This window comes from Mastacembelus armatus, chromosome 17, assembly GCF_900324485.2.
Source record: "Mastacembelus armatus chromosome 17, fMasArm1.2, whole genome shotgun sequence".
Taxonomy (NCBI): Eukaryota; Metazoa; Chordata; class Actinopteri; order Synbranchiformes; family Mastacembelidae; genus Mastacembelus; species Mastacembelus armatus.
Genome location: NC_046649.1, coordinates 17,433,758 through 17,445,539, shown reverse-complemented (window position 1 = coordinate 17,445,539; position 11,782 = coordinate 17,433,758). Strand labels below are relative to the sequence as shown.

The following is an 11,782-nucleotide window of genomic DNA, read 5'->3' as shown; positions in this document are numbered from 1 at the left end:
AGAATATTCAGACATATCCTCATACACGCAGATGTGCACACTAGTCTCTGAGGAGCAGGGGTCAGTCACAGATGCGACTCTGAGGATCAAGGCTGGGGCCAGACTGGATGATAGGAGGAAATAATTATCTCCATACATTTCAGTCTTTTATTCCCCTCAGGGAATACATCACTGATGTTCCCATCCTCTGTTTCCCAAGATCACATCAGCAGTCTTGCCCTTCTGCTCAGCTGGTAATCTTGACCAAGTGAAATTCAGCTTCATTTAAAGACAATTCTGCTCCTCCTCAACTTTTCACATGTACAGTTTTTGTACAAAAGTGAAAAAAGAGTGAACTGCACAATCAAATTCAAGGACTTGCAGCAGCGCACTGTTTGGTTCAGACTCCATTACACTCTGATGACTCCCACAGTTGCCTTGGTAACAGTAGGTAGTGCTGCGGAGAGTTCAGAGAAGGTACAATTTGAGTTTGTTGATGCAACAGTTGTTAATGAAAAAACCAGTATGGGCGGATGAGTTTCCTTGTCAGATCTCTGAAGCCTTAATATGCTATCACAGCACCCAGCACGTCATATTTCTTACATCCATCCATCTAACCACCACCCAGCACTTCACCTAGCACATCTAAGGTCATTGGGGGCTGGAGTCAGTCCCAGCATTGAGATTGGGCAATGGGCTGGGTGCACCCTGGATAGATCACCAGTCTATCACAGGGCTCTCTTTTATATTCATTCATTCATTCATTTAACAGAATTCAGTGCAATGGTATGAAGTTATTTTTACTGCTGAATTTATTGAGATAAATCTTTTCCCCTTGTGTTTAAAATTAAATTCATAAATCTTTAAAAAAGTATCCATTCAATTTGCATTTCAAAAAGATGAACAGTGGTCCTGTTAACTGTTAGGAAATTCAGCACCAATGCCATTTTATGAGCCCTAAAGTCTGCAATGCACTTTATCATGCACACGTCACAACAGCAAAAAGAGCTATGCAAAATTTTTAATCTCATTTCTATTAAATAAAAATTTCCATTCATTTACTTTTATATAAAATCAAAGGAGGTTTCTTTTATACCAAACATATGTTTTTGGTCAAAATAGCTACTTTGATTTAAAATTTTATTTAAATAAATCTTGCTATTAGTTGCTGCAAGCTGATGATCTAATGTGTCACTATGACACAGTAGTTGCCTGCAAAAAGGCATTTCTTCATGTTTACAGTTTACCAGAGTATATAAGCTATTATGAAGCATAATGTGGTCCACATTCTTGATGTCACAACTTTTTTTTTTTAGCATTTTACTTTTTGGATTTGGGCTGAAATACAGAAATTAGAGTCAGAGCTAAATAAAGGAGCAGTTACACAAACTGAGACAAAAACTTTGGTTTAGGTTTTACATAAAACAAACATGTAAAAGTCTGCTCTGCAGTACCAGGTTTTGATGTTGCTGTGTGTTGTTGTGATGGCTGAAAGCTGCCTCCTAGATCCACTGGAGCTACTGCACCTTCTCAACACTGACAGCTTGATGGATGTTGTTTTACAACTGAATGAGATTTGCTTTACAGTCAGTGTGTGGTGTCACTGTGGTTGGAACAATATGTCAAGTTTAAACACAGAACACTCTGGGTCCCCTTAAGCCTGTTCCTGCTTAGAACAACAAATAAAGATAATTAGCTTATTCATGCTTTCCATTATTGATGTTATGCTTGTATGACTTTATTTTTTACAGCCATTAAGGTGCTCCTGGTGATATTTGAAATACAAATAGACACCAAGTCAAACTCAGAGCAACAAGCCTTTACACAAACAGATTTATCAGGCTCTTACGGCCAACCTGTGCCTGATAAACGCTAGCATTATTACATCATCTACAGACATGAATGCCTAACACACACACACACACACACAATCAAGCATGACCTTCAGATGACAAAGTAGCTAATGTAGTTATGTGTAATTTCTCTTAATGAATGTCACCTTTTGGAATCTTAAAGTCTAGTGAAACAAATATTTCTGGAAAGTTAGTGATAGAATAGCCAATAAAAACAGCACAAATCACCACCAGGGGACTCTGTGTTTAAGACACTGCCCATTAATTTGCAACCTCCCCTGTCTGAATCCGGCTGGAGACCGTTGCCAGCTTCTTTTTCTCTCTCCCCTCCTTTCAATTTTGTACTAAAGATGTCTAAAAAAGGTTAAACGTCAGAGTGACAGCAACAAGCCTTCATATACAAATACTTTTATAGAGTCTTCATGGCCAATTCATTAATAAATAACACACAAAAAGCCTTACAGACCACTATTATGAGTAGTTACACACATACTGTAAATGTGCTGTGCATAATGTGGGCTAATGAGCACAAATTTAAGCTCATGGGTAATATCTTACTGTTAACACTGCAGGTCAGTACATGTCACCTCTAATCATCAAAGTTACACACGTTTGCATAACACACCTATGATTTTTACAGGAGTGTAGAGTTTTACTTTATTTAGATTGGGTGCTGCTCCACTGTCAGCCATGTTTTTATTCAACATAATTGGCAGGGGTAAAGCCATGGAACTGTGGGGGGTTAATCGTCAGTCAGTTAATCAGCAGAACATGCAGTCTACAGTTATTTAGCATCATCACAGCACATGGAATAGTAGGAATAACAGCAGATATAAAGCCAATTGTGAGGCAACAACGTAAACCCTGGACGATTCTGCAAAACCCCAAATACGTTAAGTTTGAACATTTTACATGTTTAATGCAACCATTTTAAAAATTGACACGGCTAATGAAAAGGCAAACATGAAATGTCTGCAGTGGCACTGAATGCTGGCACTGGCTATAAATAATAAAGTGCAGATCATCCAATATGAACATAATTCCTAGAGATACTGAGCCTGAAGTTATCACTCCACAATAATTTCATGACTTTTCTATTGTTATACAAATGCTGTAGCTATTACAGAATCCTGTTCAGCCCGAACTGCCAAAGGCAAACAAAGGATTGGTATTAAAACCAGAACAGGTTCTGAGCCATCATCTCAGCCCATTTATACAAAGATGAAACAGTTATCCTGAGTCTTTGTTCAGGTCTGAGAAAGCCACAGCTGTTTTCAATGAGCATTTTTAAAGTATTTTCAATTGTATGTACAATTTCCAGAGGCAGTTTTACTCCCTAGAAAGCACCTCTCGTACAGTTTAGAGCTCAGGAGAATACACAACCCTTTTAAAAGCATAAAAACTACAGCAGTGAAAACTTCAGATGAACCTTTCTAGCCCAGTTCCTTTACGCAAGTCTCCTGAAAGTATGAATCATGACAGTTTGAAGCAAGCCCCTTGCCCAGCAAAAATAAAAGCAACCCTTTCATAACGAATCATTGCTTTGTCAGAGTTTGTCACTATATTAAAACAGTTCTAGGCTACAACTCTTCTTTGAACTCCAGAGACATTAAAGTAGCTCATTCACATTTAAAAGGAAGGAGTAACACAGATCTGCCCGGGGTGCACTAAAGCTGCAATCACTGTTCAATTATTATTATCACAAAGAATTTTAATAATTAGGTAATAATGGAAACATTATCTGGTTACAGCTTCACAAATGTGCTAATTACAGATCGCTGTGAATGGCACAAACATGCCATTTACACATTTTGCATAGATTAAATGACTGAGAACATTATTAGTTGCATTTTCTGGCAACCAGAAAAACAACGATAATTTCCTAATACATTTAGTGATAATAAACTTAGAAAAAGGAAGTGATGAAATAAGTGAATAATGACATCACACAGTGAATGTCTGCACCAGCACCAACCAACCAACTATTTTCTTGGGGGAGTTGAACATGAATATTACTTCACAGGTGAGTTTTTGGTAAATAACAGCAACTTCTCACACAGATTCACTGCAGCTTGTGATTTTCTTAGTGGTGATTAAACATTCACAGTGTGTCTGTAACCTGCATCTTCACTCCTTTACGTGTTGTATAGCAGCTAATCAACTTGGAAGGGAATCTTGGACATCTCTTCAAGCTGAATGTTGAAGTTCCTGGCAACAGCGATTGACAAGACATTTATCAGCCTGCAGCCATTGTCTCTTTTCTAAAGCCTCATTGATTTTTTTCTACTATTTTCTTCCGTTACGCTAAATGTCAGCTGAGGAACGCAATCTTCCATCCAAGTGTTTGATCACAGGCTAACTGGGCAATTCAATAAAAGATTTTTCCCCAGCTGGGTCTTGCCAGCTGGAGTCTTGCCAGACTTTTGTATTAAAATGCAATCCCTCTGAGTCAGAGGTATTGCTGTTGTCATTGCTCCAACTCCAAGCTCCTGTTCACACTTCTACAACCCATACAGCTAAAACCCTCTGGAAGATAAGCTATTGTTGGCATCACTGCTGGCAACCGGAAAAGACATCACTGATCACTAACTCAACAGAAAATTCATTTTACATTAACATTTACCAGCCTTATTGAATGGATCATCAGTCGTCAGAAGGAAGGCAAACACAAAAATAATTGGTTAGGTTGGTTTAATAAAGTTTCTAAAAGTACAGCCTGGATCTGCTTTCACACTCCGGGGAAATATTCTCTCATTAAGCTGAGTGTGGGGGAGGAGGGTAGCCGCAATAAGGCAGATTTCATCCGAGGCTCAGGAGAAAATGAAACCTTCTGATGACAGTAGAGCATTTAATGTTTTCATCTGGTTTTACCCATGGAGGAAAATTAAACGAAAATTACTGTTGCATGTTTTTTCCCCCTTTACTCACTCGGTAAGTGATTGTTTCCTTCACAATGGACAAAACAAATAGGAATGTTCTGTCTTGATGTTGTATCTTAAAATACACTTGAACAACCACGTGTTGTGCTTTGAACTGTATTAACTGCTGCCTTTGTGCAGGACATGAGAATAGCCTTAAAAGACTGGGAAACTCATCAATGCAGTGAGCTTCAAACCTATGTGAGCTGTTAATGCATGTAGCAGCAGCTTACCAGGATTCCTTTGACCTTTTGGAAACTTTAAAGGCCAGTAAAACAATCAATGTTATACTTTCAGAACTAACATTTAGATTTGAAAAGGGACCAATAGTTTTAGAATTCACAATTGACTCTTTACATCACTGTAAAACTGAACAGTGAACATGTGACATTTCGGCTAACAAGTAATGGTCCACTGTTGTAATGCCTGATCCACAAGGCAGCATTAGTGTATGGACACAACTGCATTTTTATTATGATTAACCTTTTGAATGTTTTTTTTAATTGTGCATTTTGTCTATATAATATCTTAAAATCAGCACAAATGCCCATAGCAAGCTCCAAACTTGTAGATGTTGCCTCTTGTGTGCTTTATCTGAACAGCAGCTGCAAAATCAACAAAACGTTATTCAGTTTATAATAAAGATTGTAAATCTACAATTGCAAAGCTGCAGAAATCAGAACCTACAAAAAAAAAAAATCATTTTATTTGATAAATTACTTAAAATTAGCACTACACCATTAAAGAGCAGTTCAGTATAACAGGTATTTTCTTATAAAATGATTGAACTCATACTAAATTTTGTTTATAGTACTTAGGCTTATCCATGAAAACAAAGCTGCCAATCCTCATAACTGATAAGCTTGAAACAGCAAATATTTAGTATTTTTGGTTAAAAAACTATTGAAAATAATTCCCATCACCAAATATCTATCTAATAATACAGTGATTTTAAGAAAGAATGTCAAATATTTACTATATTTAATATTTCCAGCTTATCACAGGATGTGCTGCTTTTCTCTGTTTTATATTTTATAAAAACTTGACAGCTGATCAAAAACAAAGGACATTTGATGGTGTAACTATGGGCATGAAAGCTTATGATTCATGTTTTGCAATGTTTTCTCATATTTAAGAGACCTTTGGAATAGAGGACTGATTAATGGATTGGAAAAAGGCAGATAAATTGAGAATAATTATTAGGTGACAACTAACCCAATTACCCAATACGCTGGAGAACAAATGGCAAATATATGTTTGAGGCCATTTAAAAACAGACTCCATTACAAATATTAACTAATCAACAAAGATCAAGTTAAAATATTTTCTAATAAATCTCAAAGCTCTTATTTTAATGCATTCATCATTAATTTTAATGAAGCGATTCTGAAAATGTCCAAAAGTTGGGAATGTCTGTCAGTGACAGTTTCAAAGGTCTAAGCAAAGTGTTTTTATACAGTTCTTCCTGACTAGATTAATTTTTCAGGATACAATGAAAATCCTGACTGAAGGCGGGAAGGTCATTATACCAGTGGAGAGCCAAGAGGGAGCAAAGACGAGATCAGGTGAAGGGATGACAAGATATCAGTGCAATAGAAGTAGGGCAATGATATTTCCTAAAATATTCCCCCAGAAGGGACAGAACATCACTGTCACATCTGAGAATAAAACAAAAGTACTTCATTCACTCTAAGAGCTTTGAGGTCGGCTATAAAGTGTGAAGTGTGATTTGTGTGGCCAAGTATGGTGACCCATACTTGGAATTTGTGCTCTGCATTTAACCCATCCCAAAGTGCACACACAGCAGTGAACACACACATAGCAGTGAACACACACACAGCAGTGAACACACACCCGGAGCAGTGGGCAGCCATTGCTGCCGCACCCGGGGAGCAACTGTGGGTCAGGTGCCTTGCTCAAGGGTCTCACCTCAGTCGTGGTTTTGACGGTGGACAGAGCGCTGGCTATTCACTCCGCCCCACCAACAATTCCTGCCAGTCTTGAGATTCGAACCCACAACTTTCGGGTTACAAGTCCCCATCTATTAGGCCACGACTGCCCCTGTCGACGACGGCTAGACCTGCATTGATTAGCTAATTAATCAGTTCATAGAACAACAGACTGCTAATCAGCAAATTATTAATCAGCAAGATACTGACAAGCCAGTAAACAACTTATTTTTCTTAAAATCTGTTATAATGAAAAAGATACAGCATCTTACTCAGACCACAGTGAGTAACACTCAAATCATATCTACTTCCAGCACTTCTTTACAGCAAAACAGCTTTATGGAATTGAGGCTGCAAAGATCTTTCTTGTGGGCCATTTATGGGAAATAAATATAATTGATCTAGGTTTGAAGCATCCAGGATGAAAATATCTATTTGATACACATATTCAGCAAAACCGAATGTGAGATAAATATTTTTTCTCATTTTCAAATGTTCCTTTCTCCATATCCATTAGCATAATTGTATTCTGGCATACAGAGATCAAACCAATCCAGGGCATTGTGACATGGCTTCCACCAGCTCCCAATGTATCCAAGTGATCTAACTGGAAAGCTTTTTTTGAAATGTTTTGCATATCAATATAGGCATCCGCCAATTGAAATCCATTTTTATTTTAGGAGATTGCTTTTTGATGGCTTCTCATTTCAGGAATGCTGGCTATAGGTCAAATGAAAAAGTCATCACAGGCTCAGAAAAGGCTGTTCAGGGAGAGTCCGCTCTAGCACAGACAAACGCCCCTTTATAGTTTAACCTCCTTCGCTTGAGAGATGATGAATCATGAAGCCCATTGGAGAAGGGTGATGGGAGGGTGAATGAGCATTTGACAAGGTGCCAGTCAGCCTGCTTGTGACAATGTTACACACTTCCTACAGTGTTACTCGCAAACCATAATCACTTTGAGCCAGAGGGTTATGTTCAGGCTTGTCACACCTGCTTCTGCAAGTTGCCTTCCAAAAAAAAAAAAAAAAAGAAAAGAAAAACTGAAATTGCACATTGCAAAAGGACCAAAAAACAACTGGTACACTGTAAGACATACAAAAATTGTGTATGTCTTACAATCAACTAATATTAGTATTAGCAAATTCCTAATATTAAAGGAAATGGAGTATATCAGGGCCAAACAAACTGGATCGGAAGAATATGGAATAATATCAGAACAATACTGACAGTTTCATAGGCATGGGAAAGGGGGTGCTGTTGGCTGAGACTGCAACAGAGACTTGCATTAATTATTTATTTGACTGTTGTAGAATCATTTTTGCTGCTGTTTAATGTTGTGAATCTGGTCGATGATGAAAGATTTCAATAGTTTGTAACTTTTTGCTGAAGCCAGCTTATTATTTCCTTGTGCTGAGTGGCTCTGGTGTGTGTGCACATTTTTTTGGCAGCACTACTGACATGTAAATAATGTTCCTGTACCTCTGGACAGTTTTAACTATCTACTAACAGTAAATACAGCAAAATATTTTACAGATTTAACTGATTTGAAAACACATTCAGCCGATTAATCACTGCAAATAGTCATCATGTAGACTACAGCATATATCACTCAGGCAGGTGTGATATGATAGTTAAGGCTACCCTATTTAAGAGAAAAAGATAGATAAAGTAGAAACAGTTAAACATTTACAGATGCTAAGCAAATGCCTGACATTTGCTGTTTACAGCCTCTAAGTATATCGATTTCCTTTATACTTTATGAAACACTACTTTTATAAAAGTCCTGTCTGGCCTTGAGTAGTTTGAATAGGCTGAACTCACTGAATATGGATGCAAAACGTTGTGAGCTCGACTCACTCTTTCTCAATAGACGCCCAAACACAAAAATCAGCTTTTCATGTCTCTTGAGTTTCACGTAAGTGGCATCGAAGTTGAGGTTAAGAGCAAAAACTGTTTCACAATTTCACCTGCGTCTCCGTGGTAACACTTTTGCTTTCACCTCAATAAACATAGCTCCTGTCTCCTATCCTGCTCAGTGTTATGTTTGTGTCTTCTGCAATATAGCCAAATGCCACATCCAGATACTATATAACACAAAAAGTAAAACGTTGGCATATTCGCTTGATGAACCAATGCTTTGCAGTGTCTCTGTCATGATGAGAGCAGGAGGTCACAAGCAGCGACATTGAACGGGGGAGCTAACAGAGCCTGGTCTGCCGCTGTAGAGGTTCAAGCTGCGATGAGAAAGTCAAGCAGTAACGAGCAACCTGTGGTGACGCAGTGCAGGAGTCTGTTTCTGGCGTGTCAATGCGGTAATGAGGTTTTATTCAGACTGGAGCTGTGTCAGGACATCAGGCCCTTGCGTGCGGCCAAATATCTATCTGTCTGAATCTGTAAACTATGTTTGTGTGTTTATATTTGCAGCCTAATGATGAGTAGTCCTGGAAATGAGATGGAGAGGTGGGGGTGTAATGAAGAGGGAGCGATGTGGGGGCTAGAGTATGCTGTGTGTGTGTGTGTGTGTGTGTGTGTGTGTGTGTGTGTGTGTGTGTGTGTGTGTGTGTGTGTGTGTGTGTGCGCGCGCGCGTGTGTGTGTGTGTGTGTGTGTGTGGGGGTGGGTGGCATTCAAAAGAGGAAGCATGCAGTTGTTCCAATCACTGATTAATTAGATCATCATTCTCTCAGACTTCTATTGTTCATCCTCTCATCTGTGTGTACGCGGGCTCATCTAGTGTTTCTGGATCTGAGGTCAGCTGGCCGCCCTGGCGTGCTAATGCAGAGGAGACATTAACCCCAATCTCTCTGGCTGAGAGACCGCTTGGCGAGTATACGTCCCCCGAGACTGGTGGCATGTTTCTGTCTGTCTGCCAATCTTATTTCCCGGATAGCTTGCACACTTATTTCATTTTAGCCTGTTTCACAACCCTGTATTGATTTTTGAAACATCATATTGGTTTGAGGATAACGAGCCCTCTTTAAAACCTTGTCCTCCTCTGTAGTCAACAAAAGAAATTCCTTTGTGACCATGTGATTTGAGGATGTTACTAATTTGATCAGATGTAATTTTACATTAATTTATAGGTGTCCAGTGTTTTTTGATTTCCTCCTATGATACTTGTATGTTCTTTTTCTCTGCTTTTCAAGCTCCTTTATCTGTATTTGTCTAACCTTTTTCTTCCACAGCTTTTATTTCCCCTGTTGCTTTTCATACTCCATGCGCTTGCTTTGTCTGGGTGTGTGTGTCGAAACCAGCGGATATGGGATGGCATGCTGGGTATTGGAGACGTCGCTGTCTGTCTGTCAGTCCCTGTGGTACATTAGCCGTCCCTTACCATGTATTATTGATTCCCTCTCTAATCATTGTCTCCAGTGTTACAGATGAGCCTTTGCTGCCAGCCTCTACTCCAAGGAGTATATGGCAGCCAAAGTCCTCACTAAAGCACATAAAGACACTGCAGTCTTCAAGTAGCAAAAAACAACAGATGAGGTATCCAGAAATCCTGCTCCACACTTAAAACATTTTTTTTTTCCAAATAGGATGCTCTAGTCATAATTAGAACTATTATAGCTAAGGGGTCATGTTAAGCTTTGCACTGGCAAAATAACATATTTTTCAAGCAAAAAGAGACCCTTTCACTTTTGTCTGAGTCTGAACAAAAGTAAACAGAGGGGTGGCTATGTATCTAAACAGGGACGTTTAAGCTTATTGCCTGGTATACAAAACAACATAGATTTCCATGTAAAATCTGCGAAACATAAAAATGTTGAGCAAGGCTGCAAAAGCAAGTTCACAATTAAGACTGTTGTACTGATTTAACCTTTTCTCTCCTTTAGACTGACTGAAACTTTCACTCAGGGACTACCAAAACTAAACCAATCTTGTGTTCCAAAGGTTGCTGTTCATTGATAGTGAATGCAAATGCCTGGCCAATATAATTTTGTCTGCTGAAGCTAGAGATACAGGTTGCCTTGAAGCAGCATCACCTTTCTATGCTGACAAGCTTTCTGTCCTGCAGAGTACATGACTTGGTTGCACTTGTGAAAAATGTTGTCATGGTTTGTTTTAAGAAAACAATCAGAGAAAATATTATTATTGGATTTTTCTGTTTCAGACAGGCTATAATCCAAGCATTCCTATGAAGACTTACCCACACATGCCTGAAAAAACAGGCTCATAAGGTGCTTACTGACATGCTGAAACCTCTCAGGGTTTTGGCTCAGCAAACAGAAGTGTCCCTTCAAAAATCTTTCAGAAAAACAACTTTCTATGTTTGGGGAATCAGTATGTTGAACTCCCGCTGTCAGGACTAAAAATTCATTAAGACAGGCACCATTACACTGTAAACAATTTGGTAAAAAAGATTCATTTGTGCTTATGATGAACATAAATGTGCTAGTTTTATTTAGTAATCTTGTGTTTTACACTGTTCTGTATGTGTTTTCCTGTTTTATGCTGTAAATGCTGTGGTATATGACATAAATCCCCATGAACATAAAAACTATTTCCATAAAGGTTCACAAGCAAGACTGCTGTAATGAAGTCATGATGGCTAAACACAGGCTGTGTGTGCTAAACTGTGCTGATACATTTGACAGGGATAAAACTCATGTAGACAGAGCTGTGAGATGAAGCCTGTTTTTCTCTGTCCTTTCAGCTATTCAGTCAGAGTTTTCTGTGATTCTGAGAGAATCCACACAGTGGGGATTCAATTACATTCACACTAAAATGGATCAGAGACCACTAGCAATCAGCATTTTCTTTCCCCCTTCTCTTCAGCCTGTGTCTTGCTGAAGAACAGAGTTTTTTTTTCTTTTTTTGTTGAAAGAGATGACTACTTTTGTGTGAATCTCTGCTGGGTTCTTTGGCACAGAGTGAAATGCTGCACACAATGGGGGTGTGCTGCATGTGGGAAGAGTAGGGACACTGAGGGAATGTGTATATGTACAGTAAAGGGAGTGAGGAGTTGCAAAGTAGGCCTATTAACTCCTAACATTACAGATCCTTTCTAATGTCATACTGACATCATCACACCCAGCCCTGCCCGCAGTACACGCAACACAAAAAAACATTTACATCATT

At 38.8% G+C, this 11,782-nt stretch overlaps 1 long non-coding RNA gene across 3 annotated transcripts in view; it reads right to left on the bottom strand.

The window, feature by feature from the left end:
• Positions 1-1,438: 1,438 nt before the first annotated feature.
• Positions 1,439-11,782, bottom strand: part of LOC113133872 (uncharacterized) — a 31,937-nt gene continuing 21,593 nt past the window's right edge. For 2 of the 3 annotated variants that reach the window (XR_003296025.1, XR_003296027.1), the window contains exon 6: positions 2,771-4,040. This is a non-coding gene — a long non-coding RNA (uncharacterized LOC113133872). Of the gene's footprint in view, positions 1,583-2,770; positions 4,041-11,782 lie in introns of those variants that run through there. The other variant, XR_003296026.1, reaches the window with a different exon arrangement.